This window comes from Felis catus, chromosome B3, assembly GCF_018350175.1.
Source record: "Felis catus isolate Fca126 chromosome B3, F.catus_Fca126_mat1.0, whole genome shotgun sequence".
Taxonomy (NCBI): domain Eukaryota; kingdom Metazoa; phylum Chordata; class Mammalia; order Carnivora; family Felidae; genus Felis; species Felis catus.
Window position 1 is genome coordinate 20161127 of NC_058373.1, and position 16029 is coordinate 20177155.

Genomic DNA, 16029 nt, shown 5'->3' on the forward strand with positions numbered 1-16029 from the left:
CATGAATGACTGTTAAATTTTTAAAAATGCCTTTTCTACACCTCTTGAGATCTTAATTGACCTGTGCATGTCAATGTGGTGAATTACAAAATTATACTAATGGGGGTACCTGGGTGGCTCAGTTGTTTAACCATCTGACTCTTGATTTCTGTTCAGGTCATGATTTCATGATTTGTGAGTTCAAGCTCTGCATCGGACTCTGTGCTGCTGACAGTGCAGAGCCTGCTTTGGATTCTCTCTCGCCCTCTCTCTCTGTTCCTCCCTGGCTCTGTCTCGCTCTCTCAAAAAAAAAAAAAAAAAACTAAAAAAAAAAATAGGGGTGCCTGGGTGGCTCAGTCAGTTAAGCGTCCGACTTCGGCTTAGGTCATGATCTCACAGTTCGAGGGTGCAAGTCCTGCGTCAGGCTCTGTGCTGACAGCTCAAGCCTGGAGCCTGCTTCGGATTCTCTGTCCGCCTCTCTCTCTGCCCCTCTGCAGCTCACACTCTGCCTCTTTCTCTCTCTCAAAAATGAATAAACATTAAAAAATAAAAAATAAAATAAAAACAAACTTACACTAATGGATTATTAATTCTTTTTATTGTTTTTAGTTTCATTGTTCTACTTGTTGTTGCTCTAATTTTTTGAGTTGCACAGTTAGATTGTTGATTTTCAGTCTTCTTTTTTTTTGTTTTATTTTTTTTAATTCACTTAAGTAATCTTTATACCCAATGTGGAGCTCGAACTCACAACCCCAAGATCAAGAGTCACATGCTCTTCCAGCTGAGCCCGCCAGGTGCCCCCAGTCTTTCTTCTTTTCAAATATACTCTTAAAACACCACATTTTTCTCTAAGTAGTAATTTAGCTGAATCTCATGTATTCCTTTTATTTTCCCCCTGTGTATCTCAATATTTAGTGCTTTCATTGCCACTAAAGTTTTAAGCATTTTCTAATATCCTTTATGGTTTTTTCTTCTGACTTAACAATTACTTACAACTCTTAATAAATTTCCAAGGAGATGGGCACAAATTACCTCTTCCCTTTTGATTTCTGATTTCGTTGTGGTAACAGAAGACAGTCTGATAATAATTCATTGATAATTGTGGAGATTTGCATTATTGTCTAGTGGAGTCATTTTTTTAAAATGTTATCTGTAGGGTTGAAAATAATGGATTCTCTAATAAGATCTTATATTTCCTTTAGGCTTATTACTTGTTATTCAGCTTTTTTTCTATTTGATCAATTAATTTACTGAAATAAGTGTGTTAAAATCTATAATACTGGTATTACCATTTTTCTTTCTACTTTTCCTTTCTACTTCTACTTTCTTTCTGTTTTTTTACTTTTACTTTTAGAAGTTTTCTTGTATGTGTCTCATGGCATACATGTGCACGAGTTTCTGTGGGATGTATAACCAGCTGTAGAATTACTGCATCTTAGGTTATGCATATGTTCAGTTTTATTAGATAGTACTAAACAGCTTTCTAAAGTGGTTTAAACAATTTATAATCTTAACCAGTGGTACACAAGAGTTCCTGTTAACTCTGTTTGTAGCAACACTTGATATTGGTATTTAAAAAAAAATTTAGCCATCAAGTTGGGACGTAGCAGTAAGCACATTGTGGCTTTAGTATGCATTTCTATAGGTAATGAGATTGGGCCTTTTTGTATATTTATTTGTTCTTCTTTATAGTTTCCAGTGCTCTGCCAAAACAATCAATCTTTTCTTTTATCTTGTTGACAGAGTAAGCAAGATTATTTGAAACTTTATGCCTCATTCTCTAATATCTAGAGGTATTGAGGGTATTCTATTGTTTATGATTTCTTTTTCTTTTATAGAGTCTTGTCTTTTTGTGTGGTCAGTTTTGAGTACCAGGGAATGAAAAAAATTAAAAATAAATTGACGTCTGGGATAATGTAGTCTTCCTCCCAAATAGTTTGGTGTTTGTTTCTGCTGGCTACTTGTCAACCATAGCAATCTGGGGTCACTTCGGTCCAATTTCCAGGACTGAGATGATTCAGGCCCTAGCTATAGTGCCTACAGAGACCTGCTGATTTCAGGTTCATCTTCAGAAGTGCTCCTTCAGAATTCCAATCCAAATTAAGGAGGATTTGCCTCCTGAATTTGGTGGGCCTTGACTCAAAGTTTCTGAAACTCAAGAACTCAAGTTTCTGACCTTAAGAATTCAAGTTTCTTGAATTTCAGAACTCAGGTTTCTTTCCCTTAATTCCCTGATGGAGTCATAGTGCTGCTTAGTCACACTCTCCAGAATCAGGGGACACCCCTGTGGGAAAGTGGTCCCTGTATGCTTGACTCCTTTTTTGGACCTCCATTTTCCCAGGATTTAGCTTGGCAGTACTTTGTTGGTTCTGTGATGTCTTCAAGAAAATGTCCTATATATTTTTCCAGTTATGTTCAGAGGGAGGCTAGGTCTGAATTACTAGTCCATCATTCCTAGAATCTAAATTCCTCCCATACATGTATCTTTTCTCTTTTTATCTTAATCTATGTGTCTCTGTGGATTTTATGGGGTTTTCCTTATTACACAATCTAAATTTTTATCCAATTAAATTGACACATTTCTTATATTCTGATTTATGATATATTCAGATATGTTGCTGTATTGTTTTTTAATGCATTGTTTACCCTGCTTTTTCCAGGATTTTTAATTTTTGGGGGGTCTTTCATTGTCCATCACACATACGGATTTTTGTCTTGTCCCAAATGATTATTTACTATTTGATGGGTCCATACAGTTGTTTATGGGATTTTGATTATTTGTGGGAATAAGGGCAAAAATTATGCAAGAAAGCTCTTTTTAAAAATAGGTCTCAGCTTTTGCTTATAAACACTCAGCTTGGCACCTATACTTTAAAAGTGCACAAAAATGTTTTATTTTTTTCACCTCCTTTTTACCCTTGTTTCTTTGGTTTTCAGTAAAACCATATATTCTGAACCTAGAGCTTGTTCCTCTTGGGGGAGTGTTGGGGGTCATAGTGTAGTGAACTAAGCCTGCTGCCCTAGCTTAAGGCTCCCTCCCAGACTTACTACACCACCAGGTGCTCCTGAGGGGCCAAAGGTGGCCATGGGTTAAATGGGGTGCCCAGGAAAACACAATAGAGGAGGGGAAATTGAAAATGTGGCTGAGAACAGAAAATGCTAATTTACGTTTTATCTTCCTCTCCATGCTGGTCAAGATCTGCCTGTCAGTAATAGACACCACTGAACTTTACCCTTTAAATAGGTGAATTTTATGGTGTGTGAAATACACCTCAATAAAGCTATTAAAAACAAGGAAGATCAGCCTGTCAGAAGAGTTAAAGGAGAATGTGTCAGAAATTGCTGACCTGCTCATAGGTTCCAGAAGCCTGCTGACTCCGTGTGACAGGTATTTCCAAGTAGAATTTCCAAGAAGAAAAGTATGTACATGTATATAGGAATGATTTCCTGGGCTTTTGGTGAGTGCCATGGCTTACAGGTTGTATGTCTGCAGCAGCAAGTCGGCATTTTGTTTGTTTGTTTGTTTAAAAAAGAAACACCTTTTTTTTTAATAGAAAAGGAAGTAGCACAGAAGAGGGACCAGAGGTAACATTTGATGAATGGCCTCAGTGAGGTGAATGTTGTCCCGCCTTCACATTACAGATGAGAAAACTTGGGCGTGGAGGTGTTGTACAACTTGCTTGAGTAAGCAGGGACAGGAGAGGAGCAGAGCCTGGTGGAAGGGGCCTGAGCACCTGCCCTCTTTCCCTTGCTGTGCTCCTGGGGCAGATTTGTGAGAGCTCTTAGGTCCCCCTCTAGCCTCAGAAGATTTGGGTGCTGTCAGAGAATGTGCTTAGCTCAGAGGATACTGAGAAGACTCAGCTTGATGGATTCCCCTTCACATTTTGTGGTGTTGCTTGTTGTTTCTGCAGTGGTGTCATCTGTGTGCCAGGACACAAGGCAGCTGATAGGAGGCTGGAGTGCAGCCCTGAAATACTGAGGGGGCAGCCCCTGGGTCAGGGAGTGCTTGATTCTCTCAGTCTGCAGGAAATGCAGCAGTAGTGCTGACTGGGATCCGTGGCTATACCTACGAACAGTGCAATTAGAAATTCTAGACTGGCCCGTGTGTATTAGCGAGATCGGCTCTTAGATTATTTACTGTGGTTGGAGCAGGTTAAACAAGAAGATGCTACAGGGAGCTGCTGGCACAGGTGGCCACCAGCCAGCAGTGCTCCCGTGGGATTAGCTTTGCTGTTTACAACCAGTGTGTGCTGGGAGAGTTCCTGCTTCTGCATTCCAGCCAGTTAAGAATGATAGGATTTAGGTGCAGCGAGGAAGAGTCAGAGCTGCCCTGGTGGGCCTGGATTTCAGCAGCATTCCTCAGATAACTACAGTCTGCCAGGGACTTGCACTTGCAAACCAGGCCTGGGGTTAGAGCTCTTCAGCTCAGGAGAGCAGCCAGGTTGAATCTTATGGTTTCATTTGCACATTTCTAGGGAAGGGACTGTGATTGCCCACCCATCCCCAGATCAGTCTGTGTCCCTCTGGCTAGGCAGTGTGGTCGTATCACAGTAACATAGTGGTTCTCAAGGAAGGAGATGGTATTTCCAGAAAGCAGTGGATGTCCCCCATACCCATGTTATAGTTATATATAATGTACATAACAAGGATCACACTCTATATACACTTTGTGTTCTGATTTGTTTTCATGCATAGATCATGAGCACTTTTTCTTTATATTTCTGTGTTCATTGAAGACATTTGAATGGCTTTTCACTATTCCTTACTGGATATATTATAGCTTATTGATTTTTCAGTTATCTGTAATCTGTATCTGTAATGTTTAGATTGCTTTCATTTTTCCCCAAATTGAAGTATTTCTTTGAATATAAATTTCTAAATTAAATGTCCTTATAATAGATTTCAGAAAGATAATATCTGATTCAAGGTAGGAGTTGTTATTTTAGCTGTTGGTATGTTTTGTCAGGTGACTGTCTAGAAAGGTGGAGTAACATGAATATAGAGCTGGCTTGTTGTGTACAGGTGGTGAAATTCACACTGTATTTAGCTTTAAGAATGGGAGTATTGAGGTGACAAAGGGGCATGCAAAGATATTCAGCACTTGGGAAGGCTTTTTATGTCTTTTTTGGGATATAATTTATGTACCCTATACAATTCACCCATTTAAAATGTAGAATTCAGTGGCTTGTAGTATATTTACAGACTGTGCATCCATCATCACAACTAATTTTAGAATATTTTCATTAACCCCCAAAACCCCACTCCCTTTAGCTATCAGTCCTCTGTCATCCCCCCAGCCTCCCTGTATTCTCCCATTTCCAACCCTTCTCCCCATCCCTGGGCAACCTGTAATCTGGGCTGTTCCTGTTTGCCTATTTTTAGCATTTCTTGTAAGTGGAATCATACAGTGTGTGGTCCTTTGTGACTGCTTTCTTCAACTTAGCATGATGTTTCCAAGGCTCATCCTGTAGACTGTGTCAGTGTTTCATTCCTTTTTACTGCCAATAAGAGGGTTTTGGCTGTGTTAGTAGAAGGGCCTCTAAGTCTGTTTAGAGAAGGTGAGGGCCCATTTGGGAGCAAAGATCATGAATTTATAGTGGCACTAAGTTTCTTTGTTATGTGACTTTCTCCAGCATCCTTATGTTTTTAATGGCAGTAGCAGCAACCCTTTTTGCAAATGTTTATTTGCAAATGTTTATTTTAGTTTATTTACCCTATCCATTGTTAACGGATATTTCAGTTTTTCATGATTTTCACTCTTTTGTACACTGCTTCCGTGGGCATTCTGATGGATGTATCTTTGAACGTTTATTTTCTAGAAGTAGATTGTCTTCTAGACGTAGATTTGGTGGCTGAAAAGGTACGGTCAGGTTTCATTTTGAGCAGAGTACCAACTGCTTTCCTAAAAGGCAGAGAGAATTTACCCATCAACCAATGGTGCAGGAAAGCATTCATTTCCCGTCTTCATGACAGTGAAATAGCCTTCTTAAAAGGTAGTGATCTGACGAGTGAAAAATAGCTCATTAGAGTCCTTGTTGACATTTCTTGGCACTTTCCAGGTTGAACAGTTTTGTTTTGTTTTTTTGCCATTTATGTTTTTTCTTTTAAAATATATAAGTTTAGAAGTTCGTAAGAATTTTTAGATAGGTTTTTCAGTATTTCCGGATTTTCTTCTACTGCTTTAAATTTAATTAAGATTTTAATATCTTCTAAATGTCTTCTTTAATATCTTTTTATTACTATTAATTATCATTATTCTACTGTTAACCTGTTTATTATTCCATTATCCTTTTCTTTGATTGTTCTATTACCATTTCCTTTCTGCTACTTTTCCTGTGGCTTTTAATAACCATTTAATTTCTTTTAAAAATGCCACCTTCAGTGTTACTCCTCAAAATATTTATTCTTCTCAAGATACAAGAAACTTACAACCCTCAATTAGACATTTTCCCACACAGCTAACCCTTGCATTTTCACACCAATTATTTCTTTTTACTTTAACTAATTTTAGAAGACTCTCAACTGCTAACTGAAGATTTTCTTAGAAACGTAAAAAGCATGGCCCTTTACAAATGCAATGTTTATGCGTGGCCTATGGGTTAATCTGTTAATTTACAAACTAAATGTCAGATTCGTAGACTAACTTTTGCTGACCTTTGCATTATTTTCCCTACTTCTATATAGTTCCTTTGTCTAATTTTCCTAATTCCTCTCTTAATTTTCCCTAATTTCCTTCTTATCCCTTCTTTGGAAAGAAGGGAAAGTAACATTCTTTTTATTCTCCCTAGAAAATCTTCCTTTTTATTTCGTGCATTACTTTTTCATGAGTAATCATGGTGAAAAGAGCCTGTCTTTGCAATCAGAGGTAACTCTGGCTTTGAATGATAATTCTGAAATATTGTGATTGTGAAGACAACAGGTAAGAGCTGAATGAGATGACTAAGAATATCATATAGAGGTATCAGTATAATTTGCAATGAAGAAATGATAGTTTTCCATATGTGCTCTAAATAGCACAGAAGTGGCTTTCCCAAAGCAGAAACTGTAGAAGATGAAAAGAGAAATAGATAGGCACTAATAAATAGGGGTATTTGACATATCACTCTTTGATTTGTGTAAATCAAGGTGTAAAAAATTAGTAGGGATATAGATGGCTTAAGTGAATAATCAGTAAGGGGATCTGTAGATCTATATTGAGCTGTGTACCCCAATAATAGAGACTGTACCTTGATGTCAAGTGCACATGGATCATTTATACCAGTCAGCCTTGTATTAGTTGATGGTAAAAAAAAAACTTCAAGTAATTTTATTGAGAATTGACAAACTTAACATTTTTTATTGTGGTAAGAACACCTCCCATATCTACCCACTTAACCATGTTGCGCAGTGGATCTCTAGAACTTATTCATGTTCTACAGCAACTGTTACCATTTAAAAATTTTTTCAGTGCACCTGGGTATCTCAGTCAGTTAAGCATCCAATTTCAGCTCAGGTCATGATCTTCTGGTCAGTGGGTTTGAGCCCCACGTTGGGGTCTGTGCTGACCACTCAGATCCTGGAGCCTGCTTCAGATTCTGTGTCTCCCTCTCTCTTTGCCTCTCCCCTTCTCACACTCTGTTTCTCTCTCTCTCAAAAATAAATAAACATTAAAAAGAACAACAACCTTCATTGGGGCACCTGAGTGGCTTAGTTAAGCACCTGACTCCTGATTTTGGCTCAGGTCATATTCTCATGGTTTCTGAGATCCATCCCTGTGTTCGGCTCTGGGCTGACAGCGCAGATCCTACTTGGGATTCTCTACCTTCCTCTCTCTGCTTCTCCCCTGCTCTCTCACTCTCTCCTAAAATAAATAAATACAAACTTTAAAAAAAGTATATAGGGGCGCCTGGGTGGCTCAGTCGGTTAAGTGGCCGACTTCGGCTCAGGTCATGATCTCGCGGTTTGTGAGTTTGAGCCCCGCGTCAGGCTCTGTGCTGACAGCTCAGAGCCTGGAGCCTGTTTCGGATTCTGTGTCTCCCTCTCTCTGACCCTCCCCCGTTCATGCTCTGTCTCTCTCTGTCTCAAAAATAAATAAACATTAAAAAAAAAAAAAGTATATATTAAAATTTTTTTTCTTTTATTTTTTTAGCTTTGATATATAAGTGACAAATTGTAAGGTTTTTTATTGAAGTATAATTGATATACAATATTTTATTAGTTTCAGGTGTACAGCATAGTTACTCAACATGTATATGCATTCATTACGAAGTGACCACCATGATAAATCTAGCTATTTGTCACTGTACAACGTCGTCACATATTAACTATAAACAACTTCAGATAATTTTGAAAAACAGAAATCAGTCAACATTTTCTGAATAAAACTAGAAATTAATGAAAACAAAAGGGTGTTTACACAGCAGTGTAAATATACTTAATATTACTGAACTATATACTTAAAACTGGTTAAAATGGTAAATTTTATGTTACATGTATTTCACCAGGGTTTTTTGTTTTTTTTCTTGAAAGGCCTAACAAAAAAAAGGGAATAACAACAGCAGAAGAAAACCCAACTACCTTGGGTTTTCATGGTAGAATACATGGTCCACCCTTAATAGATAAGTAGTGCAAAATGGGGCTGACTTTGCCACCATACAGACTTGGTTCAAATCATGTCTAGTTTCTTCAAGTGCTTGGTATATAAGCAAAGCAATCACCTTTAAAATTTACTCACCTGGGTGTCTGGGTACCTCAGTTGGTTAGGCATCGGACTTTAACTCAGGCCATGATCTCACAGTTTGTGGATTCAAGCCCCACATTTGGTCCTGTGCTGAGAGCTCAGAGCCTGGAGCCTGCTTCGGATTCTGTGTCTCCCTCTCTCTTTCTGCCCCTCCCCCCCCCCCCCCCCCCCCCGTCTCTCTCAGTCTCTCAAAAATAAATAAACGTTAAAAAATATATTTTTTAATTTATTTCCCTAATTTCAAAGTGGGTAATATCACTTCCCTTTACAGTGAAGATTTATTTAGAATTTATGTAAAATGCTTGGTGAGTTCACATTAAAAAAATAATAGGTTCTTCCTTCAAAGTTTTTGTCATTAAAATAGTTCCATGAAGTGAATCTATAATTAGCAGTCAACATGAACTCATAATTTTTATGAACATTTAAAGAAGATACTAATATGGACAGCAGAGGGAAATGCAAAATGTGGTCACAAGACTCCAGATTTCTCTGCTTTAAATTCAAGAACAGGTGAGGAGCAGCATTTTTACTTGAGTGCCAATTTATTCTAAATAGAAAACAGAAGTAATTATCACTTACAGTGCAGCTATGGAATAGAATTTAGACCTAAAACCTTAGAGTCAACGCCCTACTTAAACAGATGAGGGTATTGAAGCCCAGAGAGGTTAATTACAGCTGATTAGTGATAAAGCCAGGATTTGACTTTGTTTTGTATCAGGAGGGTAGACCAGAAACAGAGGAAAACTAACAGCACCAGACAAAGAGGGATAACAGCATACAAAGAAAACAATAAAGCAATTACAAATAAAAACAAAACTTCCTTAGAATATGTACATTTTTAGAGTGGAACACGCCTTCGCTCCAAAGTGCAAAGTCTTAAGTAAAAGGTTATTTTATTCATTAAAAAAAAAAGAGAGCCTCTAAATCTGGTACATTTAAAACCCTATTAAATAATTTTTGGAGCAAAAGGAAAAATGTGAACAAAACTACAAAATTCTGAGAGAATAACAATATTGAAAACATGCTATAGCAGAGTCCGTGTGATGTAGTTGAAACAATGTTTAGGAAGATTCATAACATAAATATCTGTAGAAATAAATTTTAAAAATGAACTAAGCATCAAACTCAAAACACTGGGAGAATAAACAACAAAGTAAACAAAGTAAAGATAGAACATAAGGCATTCAGTAATATAAAAACTGAAATTAACTGTTAGTAAACATAAAAATAATAAATCAAGAATTTCAATATTGAGATAAAGATCAAGAAAAAGAAAACTACTAGCCCACCTAATTTTTAAAAAACTGGGGAAGAAAATAATATATACCCAAATGAGAGGTGACAAGAGGGAAATAACCATAAAAACAGAGGAAATTTAAAATAAAACAGGAGACTACATTGCAAAACTCTGTGCAGATATATTTGAAAACTTAGATAAAACAGGCCACCTTTTATGAAAATATAATTTACTAACAGTGATCCCAGTGGAGATAGAAAATCTAAAGGGCCCAAGAATACATGTAGTAGGAAAAATTGCAAAAGAGTTTGGTTAAGCACAATGCCCAGATAATCTCATAGGGGAATTCTTCCATATCTTCAAAGCTCAGATAATCCTAATACTACTTTAACTGTTCCAGAGCATAGAAAAAGAAGGAAAATTTCCAAATTTTTTTTAACAAATTAAGATTAATACTAAAATCTGATAATGGCTTTACAAAAAAGGGAAAGTGAAGAACAATATTATCAATATCAGTGCAAAACTTTTAAGTAAAATGTTAACAAATATAATCTGATGGCACAAAAAAAGACACATGATGATCAAGTAGTTTATCCCAGGAATTCAAATGTGACTTATTAATCCATTTGTATGGTTTGTTATACTAAGTCAGTGGATCTAAGAAAAAAAATTAATTATATCGCCGCCTTCTTAGAACCAAAAATGTCATTTAGCAACATTCAACACTTATTCCTTTAAAACTGCTCAGCAAAGACTCAGTGCAAAGTAGTTTAACATGATTAGACATTCTCACATGTATATATATGTGCCCCAAAAGGAGCATCTTACTTAATGGCAAAAATCTAGAGGTCTTCCCTTTGTGGTCAGGAACATGAGAGACATACAATTGAGAAAGGATTAAAAATCTCCATTTGCATATCTTAGGTAAAAACCCTGTAATGCTAAATCTTAATTGGAAATAACACAGTATGAGCTGATTTTTTTTATTAAAAAAGAAAAACATATTTCTGGCCCTGACCTCAGAGCAGTCCTGGTAGCAGGGATAACTCTAATAACTCCAACTGTAATGTCTAACCAGGGCTACTTAGAAGAATGGCCAGTTCCAGATTTGGCAAAAAAAACTTCCATGCTACTCCTCCATCTTGGCCCCTCCCCCAGTTCCAGATTTGGGGCAGTAAATATTTAGGATGAGCTTGAACATTTTACTGTGCTGGAAAGCAAAGAGATCACCAAAGACCATTGGGACCATATCCGGAGACACAGGAGCCCACATGAAAGGGCTGTCATTGGCCAAAGTTAGGAAGATTAGGGAATTACACGTAAAAATGTGACTAGTTGAAACACAAGCATATGTATAAACTTGTTACTTTATAAGAACACTTTAAAAGAGAAAGTCAGAAAACTCATTGAACCTTCTTGGGTGAATCCAGAATAAGGGTCCTAGTCTTACTTTGAAGTTAGCGATTAAAAGGTAAGAATTACATACACACCTATCCTGCCTTTTGTGTATCACCTAGAATATAGGTAGACAAGTAACTGGAGCTCATGCGGAAAAGTTCCTCTTTATAAAGGAATGTCAGCTCATAGCTGTGGAAAGAATGATAGAATTAGAAAATCGTCATTTTACAACCCTTGATGAAGTGGCAGATTGAGGCATTGACTATCAGTGGGTGAAGCCATTAGACAGAAGGTGGAGGGGCATTACGATGCAGAGTTCAGGCTATCAGCACAGGCTATCAGCACCTCTGTCCACTGATGGCTTCCTAAAAGAGGGGCCAGCAAATGCTGTGGGCCTCCTGAGGTATAAGGTAGAGGCATTGGGGAGGACAGTAGACTGGATGACAAGGAATTTGATTTGAAACATTGACTCTTTTATAGGCAGCCCTAAGTAAGGGTAAGGTGTGAGAAGTGAGGGGACTCCCATGGGTATCGAGGGTTAGGAAGCTTGAGGCTGGCCTGTTGAATGCATCATTCACATGGGTATTGAAATTCTCCAAGATGATGGGAGAGCCCCCTGCCTGCATTTTATTATGAAAATTTTCAAAAATACAACAAAGCTGAATACTTCTGTACCCAGTACCTGGATTCTACTTTGATCATTTTGTTTCACTTGTTTTATCCCGTATCTGTCCATCTCTGTATCCATCCATCCATCCATCCATTTTACATTTTTGACTCATTTTAAGTTAATTGCAAACATGAGTGTGTGTCTCTCCTGCAGGAGTTTTGAGGATTAAATGCGAGAGTATCCTTTAAAGAGTTAGATGCTGTAGAAATACACAGTATTTTAAATCTGGCTATGAAGAAGTTGCCTGACTTCAGGTTTCAAATGATGACTCAGTTCTTGAGTCAGGTCTGGGAGCAGAGCCAGACCCAGATGGAGACAGGGCCACCCCTACATTTCCTTGCTCAGCAGGAGCATCAGGCCCCATAGCTGCTGACTCCACATGTTGGCACGCAGCAGCCACTCCTCCCGGCCTGCCCCTCACACGCCCCTGCCTGTGGATGCAAACACTGCTCTGCTGTCAGGTGAAGAAAGGCAAATGCAGTGTTTGCAGTGGAAAACTAAGGTGGCATGTTCCAGAAAGGACCTAGCAGTGATGCCAGTAACCCAGCCATTGAAACATTCTTCTTCTTGCAGGTTGAATTTATTCCATCTTTTATGTGCATTTCTTTCCTGAATTGTAGTTGTTTCTAATCTGAGAGATACTAAGTCTAACCTACTTTTGGTACTTGTCTCTTACCACGGGTAGCTAGAAAATTACAGCTCGAGGAGAAGTTCCAAGACGACTAGACTTATGTTTTATTACATGCTAAGCTAAAAGATCTTTTGTTCTCTTGAACCAACTTGAGCTTTATGTTCACTTGCATGGATAAAGTGAAAAGTAACAGGAAAAACATTTTTAAAAAGTTTTTTTTTAACATTTATTTATTATCAAGAGACAGAAGAGACAGCATGAACATGGGGGGGGGGGGGCAGAGAGAAGGGGAGACACAGAATCTGAAGCGGGCTCCAGGCTCTGAGCTGTCAGCACAGAGCCTGACACAGGGCTCAAACTCACAAACTGTGAGATCATGGCTTGAGCCAAAGTTGGATGCTTAACCGACTGAGCCACCCAGGTGCCCCAAAAACATTTTTAATAGGTCATGTTGATGGGTCTCTGAAACAGGCCCAAACTTACAGTTTGGACTCTGTAAACTAATGTGATCTGTGACCCTGGGCACGTTCCTTACCTGGTAGGAACCTCAGTCCTTTGCCTCACTCTTATTTTGTGAAAAGTACACATACAAAGTGACAGAAGTGTAAGGTGGCCTGTCTGCCTCGGCCAGTTTGGAGGCCTGGACTTAGCACGTTAGCATTTAACCTCTTGTGTCCTGTCTGTCTGGGGTCCCATCTCCCTTGTAAGGTTTCCGCTGGGGAGAGAGGATGGATCTGACAGGGCCCCACCCTTGTGGTGGCTGGGGCTGCTCAGCCCTGCTGCTGGGCTGCAGGCAGAGTTACTTCCCAGGGCATCTGGAAGAGATGAGATGGCTGGAGCAAGCGGAAAAGCTTGTCCTTGGAGAGTGCCTGCCAAGGGAGTAGACTGAGGGGGGCTGGGGGGAGGTGTTGGAGTCTCTGCCTGACCGGCTTCCCCCAGAACTCCTCAGGGCTCTGTGCCCCTGCTGCACTCAGATCCCCAAGATGGCCTCCACTCTCTCTCAACCAGCAGGGTCACACTCTGTCTCTTATACTGCTGATTTTGCTCAGCGTTTACCCAACAGGATGTAATGGTTTGTTTGTTGTCCTTCCCCACCTTAGAATGAAAGCTCCATGAAGACAGGAGCTTCATTTTTATCTATCGTGTACTCCCAGCACCTGGAACAGAGCAGTGTCTGGTACATGTTAGACACTCAGGAAAGACTGTGGGGAGAGTGAATGAGTCAGAGGCAAAGCCACAGGAACATAATACAATGCAAGGGCAGACAGAAGCTCCCCATGCCCTGCTCTGACCAGCCATGCTCTCTGAGTCAGCTGACTTCTCTGCCCCTCTCTGAGGGAGACCCTGTTTGCCTCTGGCCTGGTTAGTGGTTTGCTTAGGTATAGAATTCTAACTTGAAAAATATTTTTCTCTGAATTTGGAAAACGTGTTCTATAGTCTGCCTTTGAGTGTTGCTATTGAGACCTCTGACACTATTCCACTTTTTTTTTAATGTTTATTTTTGAGAGAGAGAGAGAATGTGTGCAAGCACAAGCAAATGGGGGAGGGGCAGAGTGGGGGGGGCGGGGCCGACAGAAGATCTAAAGCAGGCTCTGCACTGACAGCAAGATCTCTACCCTGGGCTTGAACTCAGGAGTGGTGAGATCATGACCTGAGCCAGAGTCAGATGCTTGACTAACTGAGCCACCCAGGTGTCCCGACACTGTTCCACTTTTTAAATATTTATGTAACCTGCATTTTTCTATGAAAGCTTTTAGCATCTTCTCTTTATTCCTGGTGAAATTTCACCATGATACGGCTCATGCTGTCATGTTTTCCAGGCACTGGGAAAGCCCTTTGAGTGTGGAAGCCAGTATTTTCTAATTTTGAGAAAATGTCTTGTTTCTTTGATAAACAACTTTCCTCTTTTCTCTCTTGGAATCCTGTTAATTTGATGTTGGGACCATCCGTATTGTCTTGCAACACTTGATCTCTTTTTTTATACAACTCTTCTTCTAAAAATTTTTTATTTATGCTACTTAAACATTTTCTGGATGCCTTTCTCATTATTTTTGGTTTGTCTTTAATGTTGGAAAGTTTTCCTGAAATATTTCCTGATCTTTAGTTATCACATTATATGTACATGTAAGTCACTAACAAACAATTGGAAGCCCTTGAGCAAGCTGGCTCTTTCACTGGGAGAAAGTCTCTGTGCAGGGTGGGGGTTTGGGCGGGGAGAGACCGAGGGATCCAAGTGCTCCATATAATGGCATCCACTGACTCCCCGTTTTCAGCCCTGTACCTGCTTGCCCTGCCCTTTGCAGTTGGTTTCAGTGCCCTGAGCCTAGAGCCTTTCTTGGGGTTCAGAGCAAATCGGTTTCTGTGTGGTGGACCCTCTGCAGGCAAGAGGCTGCAGTCTCTGCTTTTTTCGTTTCCTCATTTCCCCACTCCCAAAAAGTGTTGCCACCTTCCATACACTGGGATCTTTTTTTCCTTGTGGCTTTGTATCTTTTTTTTCTCTCTTTTTTTTTTTTTTTGTCAGTGATTCAGGAGGGAAAGGAGATAATATGCGTGTACTCTCCACCTTTTTAATGAGAAGTTTGCAGGTAGATTTTAATAGTTCTAATCATATAATTATGGACATACCGCTTTAATCGTTTTAATTCACTCACATGCAAATGAAAAGCAATTCACTTGATCTAACTGTCCACACTGGTACCACCATCACCTGGGAGCTATGATCAAAATACTGAGTCAGCTTTCAAACCCAGGCTGCAGTGTGCAACAGGTCCCTTCAGAGAAGTGTCCTTTCATCTGTAGCTGAAGTGGCATGGCTCTGTGTCCTGACAGCACAAGGCAATTCTTTTTTTTTTTTTTTTAATTTTTTTTTTTTTACATTTTATTTATTTTTGAGAGAGAGAGAGAGAGACAGAGCACAAGTGGGGGAGGGGCCGAGAGAGAGGGAGACACAGAATCTGAAGCAGGCTCCAGGCTCTGAGCTGTCAGCACAGAGCCCGATGTGGGGCTCGAACCCACGAACCATGAGATCATGACCTGAGCCGAAGTCAGCCGCTTAACTGACTGAGCCACCCAGGTGCCCCCCACAAGGCAATTCTTAAAACAGAAAACAACAATACTGAAACCTGTAGAGAGTTAAATCCTGTATGTCTTATCTTTTTGTCAGCTATTTAAAGAAGGCTAAAAAAATACTTCCAAACTTGTCAAGAGAAATTAATGTTAATTTGGCTAAATTTAAACCACAACTGTATGGCATGAAAAACTAGTATGTGTGTGTCTGTGTGGGTTTTGTGTGTGTGTGTGCATGTGGCAGTTGGAAGGTAGATTAAGGAGAGAGCTCGAAAGGAAATGTCACATGATTTCACTTCTCACTGTTTTGTTGATGGTTTAAAAATGGT

General features: G+C 39.3%; 1 protein-coding gene across 14 annotated transcripts in view; it reads left to right on the forward strand.

Annotated features, from left to right (window-relative positions):
- TJP1 (tight junction protein 1) overlaps positions 1 to 16029 on the forward strand; it is a 370447-nt gene that overhangs the window by 157120 nt on the left and 197298 nt on the right. The window lies entirely within an intron of this gene.